General features: G+C 39.7%; 1 protein-coding gene across 1 annotated transcript in view; it reads right to left on the bottom strand.

Annotated features, from left to right (window-relative positions):
• The window catches only part of ppp2r3a (protein phosphatase 2, regulatory subunit B'', alpha), a 143569-nt gene extending 127052 nt beyond the window's left edge, over positions 1-16517 (bottom strand). The window contains exon 1 of the mRNA XM_056475972.1: positions 16354-16517. The gene's annotated coding sequence lies outside the window, so the exon portion shown is untranslated. The remainder of the gene's footprint in view (positions 1-16353) is intronic.
• Positions 16518-16791: the final 274 nt, after the last annotated feature.

Here is a 16791-nt window from a genome sequence, read left to right as displayed (position 1 = left end):
ATTAGTTTATTAAAGCAAAAGTCAAAATGGTTTGCTAAGAATAAGAACTGAACCTTAAAATAAAGTGTGACCAAAGACTCTTTCCAAGTATATAGTGTAATGTACATCGCAGAAAAACAAAATATCACAAATTCACAATGTCAGATTTGTATTATATCTTGCAGCCCTACAGTGACTCTACAGTGTAAGAGCACCACTTGCATGCTGAAAGCAAAACACTACTCTAAACTTGCATTTGCAGCCAAACAGTTCCTTTGCATTTCATCCACTCAACTCCATTAGAGCAAATTTTCTCAAAAGCTGACTACGTCATAAATAAGACCAGAAGTTACCCTTAAACCTCAAAATGTGGATAAACCCAAATTCCTTCATTAGCTTGCATATAAGTCCTTCCCATTGTGGGGCATGCAGCTTTCAGCTTGCACTGTTCTGTAGATTATAAAAAGTTTATTAATTGTGAACATGTCACATGTCCATATTGCACCCAAACATGACACTGCACTCCCTTGAATCCACAGCAACACAATAGTCATGCATAAGTAGATAGGATGAACGGTTCTTGACATAGTATTAATGCAAACAGAGAAACAGACAGACAGAAATTCCTGCCTTTATTAGAGAAAATGTTCAGCCTCCTCCCTCTAAAGTTTTGAATAATCATTGTTGATAACTACCAAGGCTTCAGCACTACTGCACATGCACACCTGAATTTACTAACAGAGTGTACACTGTACTGCATACACTGCTCGCACATAAGCTATTTTAGCACTTCATTTGTCTTCAAGGTGTCAACACTGAACCAGGTCATTGTTTCAAAGTTTGAAAACAAACTGAGAAAACGGATGAAGAGCAACAAACTACTGAAGACAGCAAAAATAACTGATGCTCAAAATGTCCAGACACTGGACAAGGATGAATCTTTCTAGTATCCATTTGTAGCGCTTGTTCTTGCATGCTATGACTTGAAGTCTACTCTGAAAGGCTGTGTGGTTTCACCTCATTTTACCCGTCTGTCTGTGTCGCTCTCCTATGGTCTACGGGGATGTCATTACTAGTTGTACAATAGAAAGATCCAGCCTGCAAAGACAGCAGATAACAGCCACCCTGAGCTCCATCTCGACGCCCACGAACCACCTCAACACAGGCTCAGTCTGAGAGCTAACATCCACTCTTATCTAGTAATCAATAAACCACAACCGAAGCTATCACTTTATCCGACCTATCAGTGTCTGATAGGAGTAGCGTTCATAAAAAAACATCAGCAGCCGAGCTGACACGGCCCTGCATTCATGGAACGTGATGAAAGTTTTCATGCTTGTTTTCTGTCCTATCACTTTCCCCCAGGGACGGATCTGATTTATGATCTCTGCTCCCCCCACAGAGCTACAGAGCCATTAGGCCGGAGAAAGAGCAAACGATTGGATGGAGAGCACTTTCCCATTGACATGATGTGTAGGGTTGACTGTTACAAACTCTGTTCATTCCACAGCTGCTGGAAGGATCTAAACAACAACATTTTCACATGTCTTTGCTGCTTTCCAGGTGGGCCGATAAGATTATATGGGGAAGGACAGGAAAAATAACAAATCCCAAATGACTCTGGAATGGTACCAAGTTTTGTTTTCCCTCCCAGTCCAAACATGATTAAAAAAGTCCCGTGGTCAACGAGCTGATAAAGAAAGGTCATCCTCTGCAATCTCATGGTGTTATTTTAGTAGAAGTGAGATATTATTCTAGTGGCATATGACGTTTACAGGGACACAAACTCACACATGAGCAGTTTTGTTTACAATGAATAGGACGGATGCGCATGGAGTATTGTTCACCAAAAAATGGCTTTTGTGCATATCCTGGTTGTTGCAACCTATATAAAAACGTTGTAAACAAACAGTGCAGACTTGAGTTAGTTTGTGAAAATAATTAACTCAATTTGTTAATTATGAGACAGGAAGTATGAGACGTATGAGGCTGTGAGTTAAACCGAAAAATATTGTACATAACAGACCAATTAGCTTCATAAGACCTCAATATGTCATCAGGAGTTGGAATTGGGTTTGCTTGCATTTGTTTTTCTGGCTTCTAAGCGCCAGAAGTCATTCCCTTGCATTTTATGTATCAGCTTTTTAATCAGTTTCAATTTAAAATCTTTTTTAAAGGGCACCTTTGATCAAACTTTCAATTTTGTAAACTTTTTGGACAGAACTGTGTGTTGGTATAGTGTGTCCACAGTCATATTGGGTGATATAAAAACATTGTCTCTTTTTTATTTTCCTGATGTTAAAATAGGATCCAAATCCCTCCCATTTTGAGGCCCACTGCAATGTGACGTAGGCTTGCGGTTTTCCCCACCCACCGAATTAATTGACAGCCGCATATTAACATGTCCTCGTATAATCATATCAACAAGACAGGACGTGTGAAAAGTAACCAGGATTAAAAGATCTGTTCAGCTCACTGTGATCATCAATCATCATCAGATATGATCAAGAATGAGTTTTACAAGTCTAACATGTTTTTAAAACATGTCTGTAATGTATTACATTGATTTTACCGTCTTTATCACCACAGCCGCATGTCAGTACAATTATAAAAGAAAATGCTTCAATCCTGGTTTGTGGTCATTAAATCAGGTTTATTTTGTACATTAACATAACGGACATCAATAAAGCAGTGGATATTAATGTGTATCCTGTCACATTTGCCATGCAAAAACAGTGCAAAGTTAATTGAGATTGAGGCATAGAAAGGCAACATTGTGTTCAGAGCAGTAAATAACAAACTTCTAAAAGGTATAATAAATGATCTGATGGATGTTTTGAGCTGAGACTTTACAGACACATTCTGGAGACACAAAAGGCTTATCTTAAATCTTGAAAAAAAAAGGGTAAAATAGGTGCCCTTTAGTGTACTACAGTACATTTAAAAAACATTTATTTTCACTGACCTGAGAATGAATAAATTAACAGCAACATTTAATATTGGGGTGAACTGTCCCTTTAACTTTATTAACCCTGTGATCCCCTGCATGTGCTAAATAGCTCAGTATCCACCGGTCATTGTGTTATGCCGTGTTGATGATGCTTAGAAAGAAAATAAACAAGGAAGTGGGCGGCAACCCTCTGGTATTACTATTCCACATGCTCTCTGTTCACAGGGCTCACTCCCCCCAGTGCAGGTCTTTCCATAATATAAAAAGAAAGAAGCAGTTACTGGCACTCTATCAGTTCTCATAGTCGTTGTAAAGTTCAAAAACGCCAATTTAGGGTCCTACCCACAACAGGATTGTGCCAGAGCAGAATGATTCCCACTGTTAGAGACAACGCCTTCCATAAAACATTTAACACAACCTTATAAATAAAAAACTACAAGGTTTTCTGCCATTCAAGCAGAGCAATAAGAGAGGCATGTAACTAAAGCCACACAACAGCTTTGTTCTCGTTCTCTCTCAGATTTGCCCTCCTTCCTTTATAATTTTCCTGTGGAACTCTTGGCAGCGCTCCTGGCACTGGAAGAATGTCTTTGCCTCCACGCACGAGTGGAGCACACAAAAGAGTGCAGTGTTAGAGCACAGGACAGTGATTGGCCGTTCGACACACGGACATTTACTCATCCCGCTGCATTCCACACGCTACAGGCCTGTGCAGTGACACCAGAGCTGCCCCGAGGAAACACGTCCCGCTGTGAGCGTGAAGCAACTCAGGCAATGGGCTCCGCTCCAGAAATGTGCATAATGTAGCCTTTATGAGAAAGACCTGTCACTGGGAATCCTGTAAACACGCCACAAGCCCTAGTTTGGTATTGTTTAAGAATACAACCAGGCTGAGGGGTGAATTTCTGTGGAAGCCACTGAAAGGAATACAACTTTCTGAGTTGCAAAACATAGTTTTGTCATTTGCACCAAATATAACGTAGTGGCATGACTTTATGGAAGCAGCCACCCACCACATCTGATTTCAGAATGAGGAATAATTCAGCCCTGAAACTACTAAGAAAACACAATAATCTAATGTGAGCAAGTGAGCTCCTCTGTCTGACTGTTGAGCAAACCTATGCCATGACAGGGGATGAGATAAGACGCATGCTGATTCCATTATGTCATCCATTATGTCAAAAATCATCTATTCTGCTTGGGATTTCTGTACAAACATGCTGGATACGTTTTTTTCTAAAACATAGTGAGCTGCATTCTACCAATTTCTTTTCAGAGATAAGATAGAACCTCTGAAATGACACTTATAAAAACAATAGAGCAAAGAAAAAAAGCTTAAAAAGCAGGGTTTCTGGTAGAGATGAAGCGATGACACTTTTTTACAAACCGATATGAGTGTGAGTATTTGAATTTGTGTACTCGCAGATACCGAGTACCAATTCCGATACTTCTTAGATTTACATTTACATTTACATTTAGTCATTTAGCAGACGCTTTTATCCAAAGCGACTTACAAATGAAGACAAGGAAGCAATTTACACAACTATAAGAGTAGCAGTGAACAAGTGCTATAGACAAGTTTCAGGTGTGTAAAGTCTAAGCAGCAAAGCATTAGATTTATTTTTTTTTTTTTGAGAGAGAGAGAGAGAGAGAGAGAGAGAGTACAGTTAGTGGTATAGCCAGAGAGGCAGTTACAGATTAGGAGGGAAAGTGGAGACTAAATAGTTGAGTTTTTAGTCGTTTCTTGAAGACAGCAAGTGACTCCGCTGTTCTGATGTAGTTAGGGAGTTCATTCCACCAACTGGGCAGATTGAATGTGAGAGTTCGGGAAAGTGATTTCTTCCCTCTTGGGCATGGAACCACGAGGCGACGTTCATTCACAGAACGCAAGTTTCTGGAGGGCACATAAATCTGCAGAAGTGAGAGCAGATAAGAAGGAGCAAAGCCAGAGGTCACTTTGTAAGCAAACATCAGAGTTTTGAATTTGATGCGAGCAGCAACTGGCAGCCAGTGCAAACGGGTGAGTAGCGGAGTGACATGTGCTCTTTTGGGTTCATCAAAGACCACTCGTGCTGCTGCGTTCTGAAGCAGCTGAAGAAGTTTGATAGAATTATCAATAATTATTAATTATTAATTAGATTTAGTTTCAATGAAAGTGCAATTCATTTGAAAGGAGGTTTTTTTTTTTTTTGCCTGTAGCAAGGATGAATACAAAAATATTTAACAGAAGGCTATGCCAAGCCAAAAATATACACACATTGTTGATATCGATAGACCTCATCGATTACCAATTAAGCATGGACATTAAAAGGATAAGTTATCCTTGGGCTGACACATGTCCACGACTTTACACATTACATAATCAAGTGTGTGCAGTATATGTTACCTTATGGAGTCACTCTCTTGACATTGCATATTGGGGACACATAAAACCCTGTAATGGTAGTTCACGGTAGTTCATTATAGGTAAGGTAATCAAAAATTTTAACTATATTGTTGGGTCGTGGGTGGATAAGATCAATAGTTGGTTATGCAAACTTTGACTACTTTCTCTAAAATATTAAGATGTTTTAATTATCTTGGCATACTGCTACAAATACGCACACATCGTATTGCATATTTGGTTTATTCTTCAGTATCGATTTGTTAATAATTTATTTTAAACGGATTGTTTATAAGGACAAAGTTATTAATATATAATACATTAATTAATACATTAAGACATTGAAGTCAGGTCGAACAACAAATCATATCCACGTAGTGAAATACTGTTGAGTGGTATTGGTGCATGGTATCAGTATTTCATGTACGATACGAGTACGAGTATTTTAACCAAGTATCGACCTAATACCCGATACTGATATCGGCGCATGCCTAGTTTATGGGCGCCTAATTGCCAACCTGGTTTCACCAAGCAGGACATGTCCTTGAATTAACATCCATGTTGATCCTTGAACAACATTCCAATCAGCCAATCAGAATTAAAAGGCATACGTTTACCTATTATGTTAAGTTTAGGCTTACGATTAGGTTTATGCACTTCTACATGATTATTTTTCAACTATTATTCCCCTCTGATTTTGGGAATAATTCAGTTATGTTTGGGTTCAGGGGTAGGGAATAGGTATGGATTACATTTCTAATCGTATTTAATTTAATAATCAAATTTAAAATAAAACTATATAGTCTTCATTTCATAAATAATTCAATAAATGCAAAGAGTACAATTTCTTGTACTTGAATGCTTTAAACAGTGATTCCCAACCTTTTTTGCCTGAGACCCCCTTTTCCCCTGGAAAATATTGTAAGGCCCGTGTAAAGTAACATTTAATGATATTATTGCTTATATAAGTTTGCAGTAAGGATGACAAAAAATGTTGTTTTCAAACAAATGGTATGTTTATTACTATATCTAGATATGTTAATGCACAAATAAAAGCCTAACGTAAAATATAAAAGCAAAACATCAGGAGGCCATTTGTTACTGAAAAACATAAGCTTTTGGCCTTAAAATTGAACCTATATTAGTTGCCAGTTAGTTGCCAATTTTTTTTAAGTTTCTTGTCAGTAGCTATGATGTCCCTCATCTCATTTTGGGAGTATGTCAATTGTTTTGCAAAAACTGCTCCGGGCTTGTTGTGGTATTGGGGATGAGTTGTCTGCAAATGTCTTATTAATTTGTATGGCCTCATGCATTCGGTAGCAAGAACTTTGGCACAGAGAATACATTGTAGCTCGGTCAGGGACTCCTTGCTTCTATAAAATGGAATAAAAACATAGTTCAGTTAACTATCTTGGTATTTCTTGCATTTCGTGTTTCCAGTATTGCTATCGCTGCGACCCGAAATGTTTGGAGCTTCCTCACCTGGGTCCAGTAAGCTTTAGTCATTAGTATTAGCTGCTGAAAGCGAATCAGTGAGATTCGGTCTTTTTTGTGGAGGACGAATTACAAATTGTCAATTCTTTTCGTCACCCAGGGGCTGAAATGAACTAAGGCAGCATGATCGTTCTCCTAATTGTCCACTAGCAAAAAATGTTTAAAATATGACACGACCCCCCACAGAGCTTGCTGAGGCCCCCTTGCTGGCCAGGACCCCTCTGTTGGGAACCGCTGCTTCAAACTCTCTTACATACCTTGCCTTAAATACATATGAATATGATCAAATTTAACTCTACTAAGGTTAAACTCTGCAGTGACTCCCCCAATCCCTTGTTCTGAACTGTGGTTCCTAGTCAACTTTAATCATAACTCAACAGCATATTCTGCAATGTGACTATTGCAGTAGAGCACATTGCGATATTGATGCTGAAACGATATATTGTGCAGCCCTGACTCATTTAGAGCTCTTTATAGGTACACCACACAAATATTTCCCTGCACAATAGAGTATGATGCTAGCATGCTTTTTACCCACTGCTTTTCACCCCGGGCTATAAAACCCCACTCACTTTTGCAGTGCCAAGCATGTGCAGTGTGAAACGATGCAGTTTAGAACATTATGGCTAGTTACGGCAACTGACAGTCAACTGTGTACCTCATATTTACATGCTTTAGACAGACACAGAAACAGCACTTGCCGTGTGTCATTTTAGAATTTGATGGAGAATATGCCAAATAGTAGTGGAAAACACATAAACTGGATAAGATCATTTCATTTTTCCATCCATAATAATAAACTGAATCTTGACACAGTGTTCGTTTTAGGGATGCACAATACTGGAGGTCTTGTGAAAACATGTTGTGTTTGGTGTTTATCCAATTAACAACACAGACACTGTGAATATTCAAACAAGATGGTAACTGTGGATTTTGGATTGTGCAGTGTGAAATGTCAACACATTAATACTCAGGATTAATTGTTAACCCCAGGTAAATTATGAGCAGTTTGAAATGTGATAACCCAGGATTCTGTTTAACTGGGGTTTAGAATGATCCACTGTTAGCTATTTCAAAAGTGAAAAGCCCTTAGGTGCACCAGAAGGGCTGTCAACACCATATTCTGGTGAGATGTGGGTCGTGCACTTGATATTTCAGTGCATTATTGGATTTAATAAGTGCACTCAGCAATACTGCTATGGTTTTGGACACCACAACAAACAGGCACTCATACATTTTGACAGCATATTCTCAGTTTACTTGTTCTTTTGTAATTAGTCTGCATCAAAACGTGTGTTCTCTATGGTGTGCATGTAATATGGTCATGTTACATTTGTCATGTTACCTACCACCGTTAGATGCACTGTTTTACTGCTATCTACAAATCGTCTCCCATATCTTCATAAGAGACAATGTTCATCGGTGGTGCACTTCAGAATCTCAGGAGAAGTAGTTGGTCATCTGGGTACTTTTTAAATAAGTGCTGTCAATTCAGACATACAGCTCTGTTCCCATTCCCTCCTTCTTAGGGAAGTATGTTATTTCGGATGAAGCTATTATTTTTGACTTGCCCCAGAGCATTTTAGGATTGCCTTCTTCATTAAAGATGCAGTATGTAAGTTTGACACCCAGTGGTTGAACTAGGTATTTTACACCTGGTTCAAAACCCACGCAAGCGCAGTTTGCCAGATTGATGACACCAACAGGAGTGTGCCTAACTGTCAAGCCTAAAGGCTGATTTGTGGCTGATTTAAACTGTTCTAAATAAAATCAACGGCATGCGATAGAAGACTATTGTCCATGTTAAAAAGAGTTTTTGTTCTAAGCAATGCCTGAAATATATATTTTAGAAACAGCTTCTATTTTTGCAGCTAAACAACAGAACTATGACAATGATCACCTCCGATACACCTAGGTATGGGTATCATTAAGGTTTTACCGGTATTACTACTTTTATCGATACCACTTATTGGTTCGGTACTTTAACGGTTCTCTTATCGGTACTTTTTGTCGTTTTTTTTTATATTCATAGGCTATATTTTTAAATACAGCTGATGTAAAAACATTTTTAATGTTTAAGATTTGTTTAGGCTACTGCTAAAAAAAAACTTTTCATTAACCAAATGTCTGTTTATTTAAATATTATACTAATTTAGATGACAGAATGCTGGTATAATGATGAGGATGATGTAACGTTACCGTTAGTAGCTAGGCAGTCAAAAACTTTTCATTACTTTTCATTGCAGATAATGCACTTTTAAAAGATACTTTCACTTAGCCAGATTGCTCGCGTTTCCGCTTATATAAGAAAACAACTTGTTGCGTTTGTTGCAACAGGCATTGTCGTTGTCCACTCGGAAAATACAACCCATTTGGTTCACTCCGCAAGCTTACGAGCTGTGTGCGCACGAGTCTGTGTCGCAAGCTTTGTGGGGGCGCTTAGCGCGAGTCTCCGCACAACCGAGAACTGTGAGGGCTTTTATACTTGACGCGCTCGCCAGAAAGTTCTCATGTGAGATTGCCAACTGTGCGGACGAATGTCAAATATCGCAAATTAAAAAAGATTGGTCAGTTAAATTGTGCTACTATAAGTAATGTTTATTCAGCAATAATTCTCCAGTACCGATAGCAGAACCGTTAATGTCAGAGTTTATCTATATTTCAGTTTTTTATAATGTAGCACCGATACCGATAAAGTACAGAGTTTCTGTACCCATCCATAGGTACACCTCATGTGCTTTATTCAGTGTTAAATGCTAATAATTTGAGTTTAAATGCCATTTCACATGACATTTATTGCCATACCCCTGAAAGCAGTAGTAGATAGTTCACCTCAGATCTTGAAATTGAACTTTAGAACTGTGACTCAGTGCAAGCCAACACATATCAGTGACTCAGCATGTACATTTAATAATGTTAAAGAGGTTTAATATGTATTAATTATATTATAAACCTTACCATTTTGTTGAAGTGCAGTAAGTGCTCTATTCTGTCAACGGCTGCATTTAAATTTCTGTCATGTTTCATCTTGTGCAAACAGCCAAATTGCTTTTTCACTGCAAATCTCATCACGTAGCATGTTGTTGCACAGGGTTACTATGTCACCTGCTCACCTAATGTTTATGTTCATAATATTTATATTATTTGCTGATTAATAACCACCTCATGTGGAACTCTGAATCTGCATCTCATTTCGGAGGTTGATACTGTTTACCGGAGGTCATACTTTGGTCGTGGGTGCACACTTTGAAAGTCTTGCTGACTGAATGAATGAAATAGTTTTCCACCAAATCTGAAATATAATTGGCTAAAGTGGCATTGGGAAGGTTAAAAGAACCAAAACTAGGACAGACGTTCTGGCACGTAACGCACATTTTCAAAGCAGAATATCTGACTTCAGCATTGTTTTTTAAATACCAAGAATGTTGACTTAGCATGTTTCCTAAATATCTGCAAACATATTATGGTATTTTACGCTTTAAAAGAGTCAAAAACTTACAGCATGCAGCACCTTTACAAGCAATTTTACCTTCAAATTTGGCCAAAAGCTGTTTTGAGAAGCCTACTATTGGCACAGCCTTCATGTCAGGTGACTCCATGATGCCTTGGTTTAACAGTGGAGCTAAAATAATTAGATATGTCAAAGACTTACTCAACCAGCCAAAAGGTTCCCAGGAGAGGGGAGCTTAGCCTCATACTGATTTGTACATAACAGTAATCAAGCTAACTAGTATTCATTAGTCATACGATTCTGCAGCACTAAATAAATGTCCATCATTCAGCAGCTCAGATTATATCAGTTACAGTCCATGAAAGCCTCCTCTCGGAATGACAGGCTCACCTCCTCATTAGCCGCATGTAAACCTGCGGCATATGCTTTCGCATTTCGGGTTCCTCACGCCTCTTGAGCATCCAGCATTGCCTCAAAAGGATCATCTGAATCAGAGGAAAACCGCTCTCCACTTATAGATGTTTGCTGGGTTAGAACAGATAAGCAGTTACTATGGCAATGCCTGGGTTTTAAATAAGTTGCAGGGAGAAGTTTTTCCCTCACCTGCCGTGCAATCTCTCGATGCTTGCAGTGAAACTTTCCAAACCATATCTGATCGAATAGATAAGGCTCGATTTGAGTTATGAGCGGGAGTTTCCACTTCCCGCAAAAGCAGCTGAGGAATGTTTGTGTGCCAAAAATCTTAAGTGAGTACATCCTAAATAAAAAGGGCCATAAATAATTAATAGATCAGATTGTTGTAACACAGCTTGAGACTTGGCTAATGCAATTACAAGAGTGTAGGTCGCCAATAAAAACACTACATGGACTTGTGTGAAATCTTTTTTTGTTTACTTCTGTATTGTGTAGTTACTATCATGGTTTCCTAACTGGTACTATCAAGCATAATATGTTATATGTGATTCACTGATCATTGCACAGAACTGTGCTTTCTCAAGCAGGCCTTTCAGCCTCCCTTGCAGAGGCTGCGATGATGGAAAAACTCCAATCTAAACAGTCTGCCCTCTGACCAACCAGTACACAAACTTGACCAGCATTTTTCTCTCTACTGCATGGCGCCACATGCATCTGTGAAAAGACACAAGTCTATAAAGAACTGTGGGAAAAAGGGCCTTGACCCTGAGAAACACTCCCTCTACACTGGGAATTCATTCCCAAATCCCTGTCTGCCACGCTCTACCTGCATTCCACACTACGAATAGCCAGATCTCGACACAAACTGCAACAACGTTCAAGCTTTGCTCAGATCTGTTGTTATGGTTTCCAAAAGATTTTGATCATAACCCCACAATTCCACCAGGCATCACCAGAAAGCTGTCACATCTTATTCTGCAAGCTTCAGATCTCAAATAGCAAGCAAGTCTGTGCCGCACACACACTCAAATCGCGAGCCGCTAGTTTTATTCAGGGCACAGACAGCAGTGTTTTGTCTGTGCTGTATGGAAATAACAGCAAAAGGAGTAGGGCCCCACACAGCTAGAGCTTTTTGCATCTAAATTGAACTATATTCAGAATCAGGAGGCATCTTGGGAAGTCGTCCCCTGGAGGAATGCTGGATTTCTGAATAAAATCTCTAATGGCTGTGGCACAGAATTGCTTGTTCGCTGAATTGAAGTAAGCAGGTGAAGGGAGCAAATGAAGAGTCTTGACTACTTGCCTGAGGGTTTTCTCAATACTTCAGATTGTGGCCAGTGTTGATGTAAAGCTTCAAGAGGTGATCCATTTTAATCGATATAATTCAGTTCAATTCATGTTTATTTCTGTAGCGCTTTTACAATGTAGATTGTGTCAAAGCAGCTTAACATAGAAGTTCTAGTAAATTGAACTGTGTCAGTCCAGTTTTCAGAGTTTACGTTCAATTTAGTTCAGTTCAGTGTGGGTTAAGTTTCACTGCTGAGAGTCCAAACACTGAAGAGCAAATCCATCGATGCGCAGCTCCACAAGTCCCGAACCATGCAAGAAAGTTGCGACAGTGGCGAGGAACAAACTTCACCAATTTGCGAAAGTGAAGGGAAAAAACCTTGAGAGAAACCAGGCTCATTTAGGCACAACCAATTCTCCTGTGGCCAAACTCCTTGTGCAGAGCTGCAGTCTAGACGCTGGAGCCTTGAGAAAGCTGGACGTCCATTGTGGAGATGGTATAGATAACGCACATACAATGAGGGGTTGATGAGAAACGTAGAGAATGTTCGAACACTGACATGGTGTTTTTCATTGAAGCAAACTTGCTGTGCTTACCAAGCCGTTTTGGTTTATAAACACAAGCTGTATTGTAATCCTAACATGTCATTACAGATGTCATGCTCACAATGAAGCGGGTACTTGGTGGTTTATGAGAGCATTTGGAAAACATAATGAACGAGCAAAACATGTCACCTGTTAACACTGGAAAAATAACTCAAACAATGCATAAGTATTATCTAATCTATTATCTAAATAGCTGCTCGCTATTGTTTGGCAAAGCCAAAATTACAAACTTTCACTTACATAAACTTTGAAAAACAGACATCCAATTTTGTTTGCCCCTGTTGTATTTTTTGATAATCTCTGTATGTGGTAATACGCATGGGCCGGTATAAGATTCTGACAGTATGTTAACCTTGGATAAAAATATCACAATTTCACGGTATGACGGTATTGTGATTACTGCTCTAAAATATATTCTTTTTAAATGTCTAGGTAAAAGACTAAAACTTTTTCCCCATTGAACACAATATATTTTATTTTGAGAAACATTAATAATATACTGGAGCAGTAAACATGTCTGGCTAAATAATTTAAATAAATCATTGACTTCTGCTCTTGTTTTAAAAACACAGATTTCTTTACAATTTAAAACGGCATCTTTGGAAATGTTTTCTGCTAGAGATACTGTCCTAAAAACAAACAAACCTAAAACAAAACAAAAATAAAAAATCTTACACGTACTTTAGAAATGGAATAGCAGAAAATTTGGGCAGTTTTAAAACCTTGACACTTCCAAACCGCAGTATACCTTGAAAACGGTTATCGTCCCATGGCTATGTGGTAAGAACAAACAAACCACAGATCTGCTGAAAAAAAGCTGCTAAGTTTGAGAAGTTTGTGGGATGGTCAGCGATCTCTGCTTGTTCTGAGGTCACAGGTGTGGCCTCCATGAAAGTCACTTAGGTCCAGCTGTCATTTCCCATCCTACATGATGGGACAACCACTCAAATCTACAGCATGCAAGAGTATGACAGAGCTGTCCTTTAGTGGCAGTTTACTTCCAAGTGATCAAAGCTGTTGACATGCAAAAAGACCTTCATAGTCCAGACCTCCCTCTACTTAAAACATTGTCTAATTTGAGTTGCCAGACAAAGTGCATAAATACAACTAGTAAACCCATAAATAGTCTGTACAGCCCAATGAATGTTTCTAAAAAATTACAAGGTTTGCTTTGCTTTACTAAAAACAAGAGCAAGAGGAAGTAGATTGACTATGCAAGCAACATAATTGCATGCCTTGAAAATTGCTATGTGCAATGTGCAACCCTTTGAGAGTGAGTGCAATTCTGAATGCATGCACTGCAAAGGACTTGAGAATAAGTCTATTTTAAAGGCTTCAAACCACACTTTAAAGGAATAAAGCTGAGCAAGTGACATTACATCAAATAAATATATCAGATTTGTACAGAATTGTGTGTGTGCATTATTTAATCATTTAGTGGCTCTAATTATTCCACTTATATTTTAGTTGCAACCTGTATGGTCCCGCTTTATATTAGATGACACATTAAGCACTTGAAACAATGATGAAAGTACATTGTATCGAATGTTTTATGTGTGCAGTAGTTACATTGTTATTAAGGCCACCTAATATAACAACCCAGGCTCATTCTGAAAATGTACCGCTTTATACATTTCCGGAGAGTGCCAAATACAGAGCTACGATTTTTTTTTACAGTTTTTGTTTTCACAAATCCACCAGAGGTCACTTTGAGTGTACGCTTTTTTCAGATCTCAAATACCAAGTACCATTCGCACCTGTACCAAGTACCATGCAAGTACCATTCGCACCTGCTGTTCTCGCGTAAATCCACCAGAGGTCACTGTCGACTGACAGTCAACTGACTGATTAAATGACCGATTGACTGACCCACCCTCATCCTTCCCCAAACACAACCAATAGTGTTTTAAAAAGCACTGATTGACCCGCCCACCCACTTCCCTAAACCCAACTAACAGTTTTAAAAAGTAATCCAGAAAAAGAATAGCCCTCGCCTGATTTTTAGCATATTTTCAGATTTTACCACACTCTCACTTTTTTATTTACTTGTTTATTTTATTTTTTGGCTTCTGTTTTTGTCCTACCTGCTTTCTGGAACCATTCTTTGATGGACTCGAACCCTGTCGTTGTGGTCAACTGCTCTCTGCGTCTCAAGTTTGCCGACATACATGGCGAGCTAACTGGGCAAACTGGTAACCGCAGAAAAGCCGTCTATACAGAGGTAAGGGGTCAGCTGGTAAGCGCGAAAAGGAACAACATCATACAACCCCGTAGCGTTCGTTTTAAAGACGAAATGCAGCCATACATGCTTCTGGCAACATAATTTGCGATCTCTGGAAATGTATATAGGGCTAGGTTTTCAGAATAAGCCTATGTTGCAACATAAAGTGGGACTGATATTTGCTTGTATGCAATACAAGCCGCCTGGTGTGCCTGAGTGCATATTTCTGTGCAAGACCACACACACGTACTGTAGGAGGTGCCCAAAAAAGCCTCATTGTAGGGGTCAGTGGTTCAGCTCTGGCCTTCATGTGGAGTTTAATGAGCTTCGGTCAATAGCGAGCAGAGGCGTACAATGGGATACAATAGGATGAGCTGAGAACCACAGCTGACCAAAACCTCACCAATGCACTGCGCTGTGGCTTGCTGGCAGCCAACCAGACCCGTGCAGCCGTGGTCTTAGAGTGGCTGGATTTGTAGAGAGGAATCAAACCAAGCGCCAAACGACTTCACTCTGGGGATGCCAGTTAGGAAGCGTATTTTCTGCACATTGTGGTGCTGAATAACTAAGTGTTTTGAGAGGGAGGAGAAATATTGTGTTAGGACAACAGACTGTGATTGACCCAGAACGATCAATTCTGGCACTTAGGAAGTGATTAATGCAAGGGAGCACATAGCTGTGATCCAGAGCTATTTTGGGCTAATTAGAGAGGAAACGATCCAGAGACTGCCCAGCCGTCTCAGTATCTGTCAAGTTATCAGGCTAGTGACAAAGAACAGAGCACAGCCCAAGGTTGCACTCGAGCAGGACAGGCATGCATTTAGTGCAGGCGGGATGCCCAATTACACCCACAGCAGAGAGACCCCACCGGGATATTTATAAAGACAGCATGACAGAGATCTGATCTTTCCAAGATGCACAGGACATAAGCGCCTTGCCAGTTCCTACTGCTCATGGATGAGTTAAACAGCACCTCAGCCAAACTAAGCATTCAAGTGAACTCTCTGAAAGCCAAACAAAAGCTTACCCACCAAGCCAACAGCTAAATATGAAACAAGATGTATTCAATTTTTGTAGCTTGAGGGGGGAACACAAATGCAACACCTTCATTTTACACTTTTAGATCTTGAAACTCTAAAAGATGCAAGATATTGTGTTGTTTCTAGTGAATTATTAACACATTAGTCAAGTGGATCTGACAGACGTGAGATTGTACAAACATGAACCTGCAAACAAACGTAATTTAATGCACAAACAAAGGCAGGCGTGTACGGTGGTCAGTTGACCGCGCGCGAGGTTCATACACAGCCGACGTGGTTAAAAACACACTCCACAATCACAGCGCATGTATGAAACTCAAAACACCGCGCGATATCATCTCAACAACAAGCCACCGTGACTTTCCTCAACGCCCAACTTCGATAACAGAGACTATCTGAACTTCAGTCCTTCTCTCTCACGGAGTCACGAAGACATTTTATTTGACAACCACGAGTAACTTCTACTTAAATGTCTCAGGGTAAGTATCGCGAGCAGTAAAAACACTCGATACAGCAACAAACACCTACCGTTCCGCTGCGGGTTAAGGCTTGTCATCTGGGGTTTTAGGGCAGACTGATATCCAAAGCGCTAGTTTCATGTTTTGCGTGTCAACACGGGGTTTTGTGGAATAGCGGCGTTACGCGTCGCCGTTCAGACTCTGCGTGCTGACAGCAGCCAGTGCAGAATGAGCAGAGCCACAGCGCGCGCGGACAGGGCAGTTCCTCACACACATACACACACACACACACACACACACACACACACACACACACACACACACACACGGTGGGGCGGGAATATATAAACGGAGACACTGTAAACGATTACCAGAAAAACGTAACCTAGAAACCAGAGAGAACGATATAAAGACATATACTCGAATACATGCATATACAGGGACAGAGAGATATGCCTAAATACATGGACAAACAGATGCAAATACATACATAGATACATACACACAC

This window comes from Danio aesculapii, chromosome 2 (genome assembly GCF_903798145.1).
Source record: "Danio aesculapii chromosome 2, fDanAes4.1, whole genome shotgun sequence".
NCBI classification, from domain to species: domain Eukaryota; kingdom Metazoa; phylum Chordata; class Actinopteri; order Cypriniformes; family Danionidae; genus Danio; species Danio aesculapii.
The sequence above is the reverse complement of the archived record's forward strand: the minus strand, read 5'-3'. Positions and strand labels throughout refer to the sequence as shown.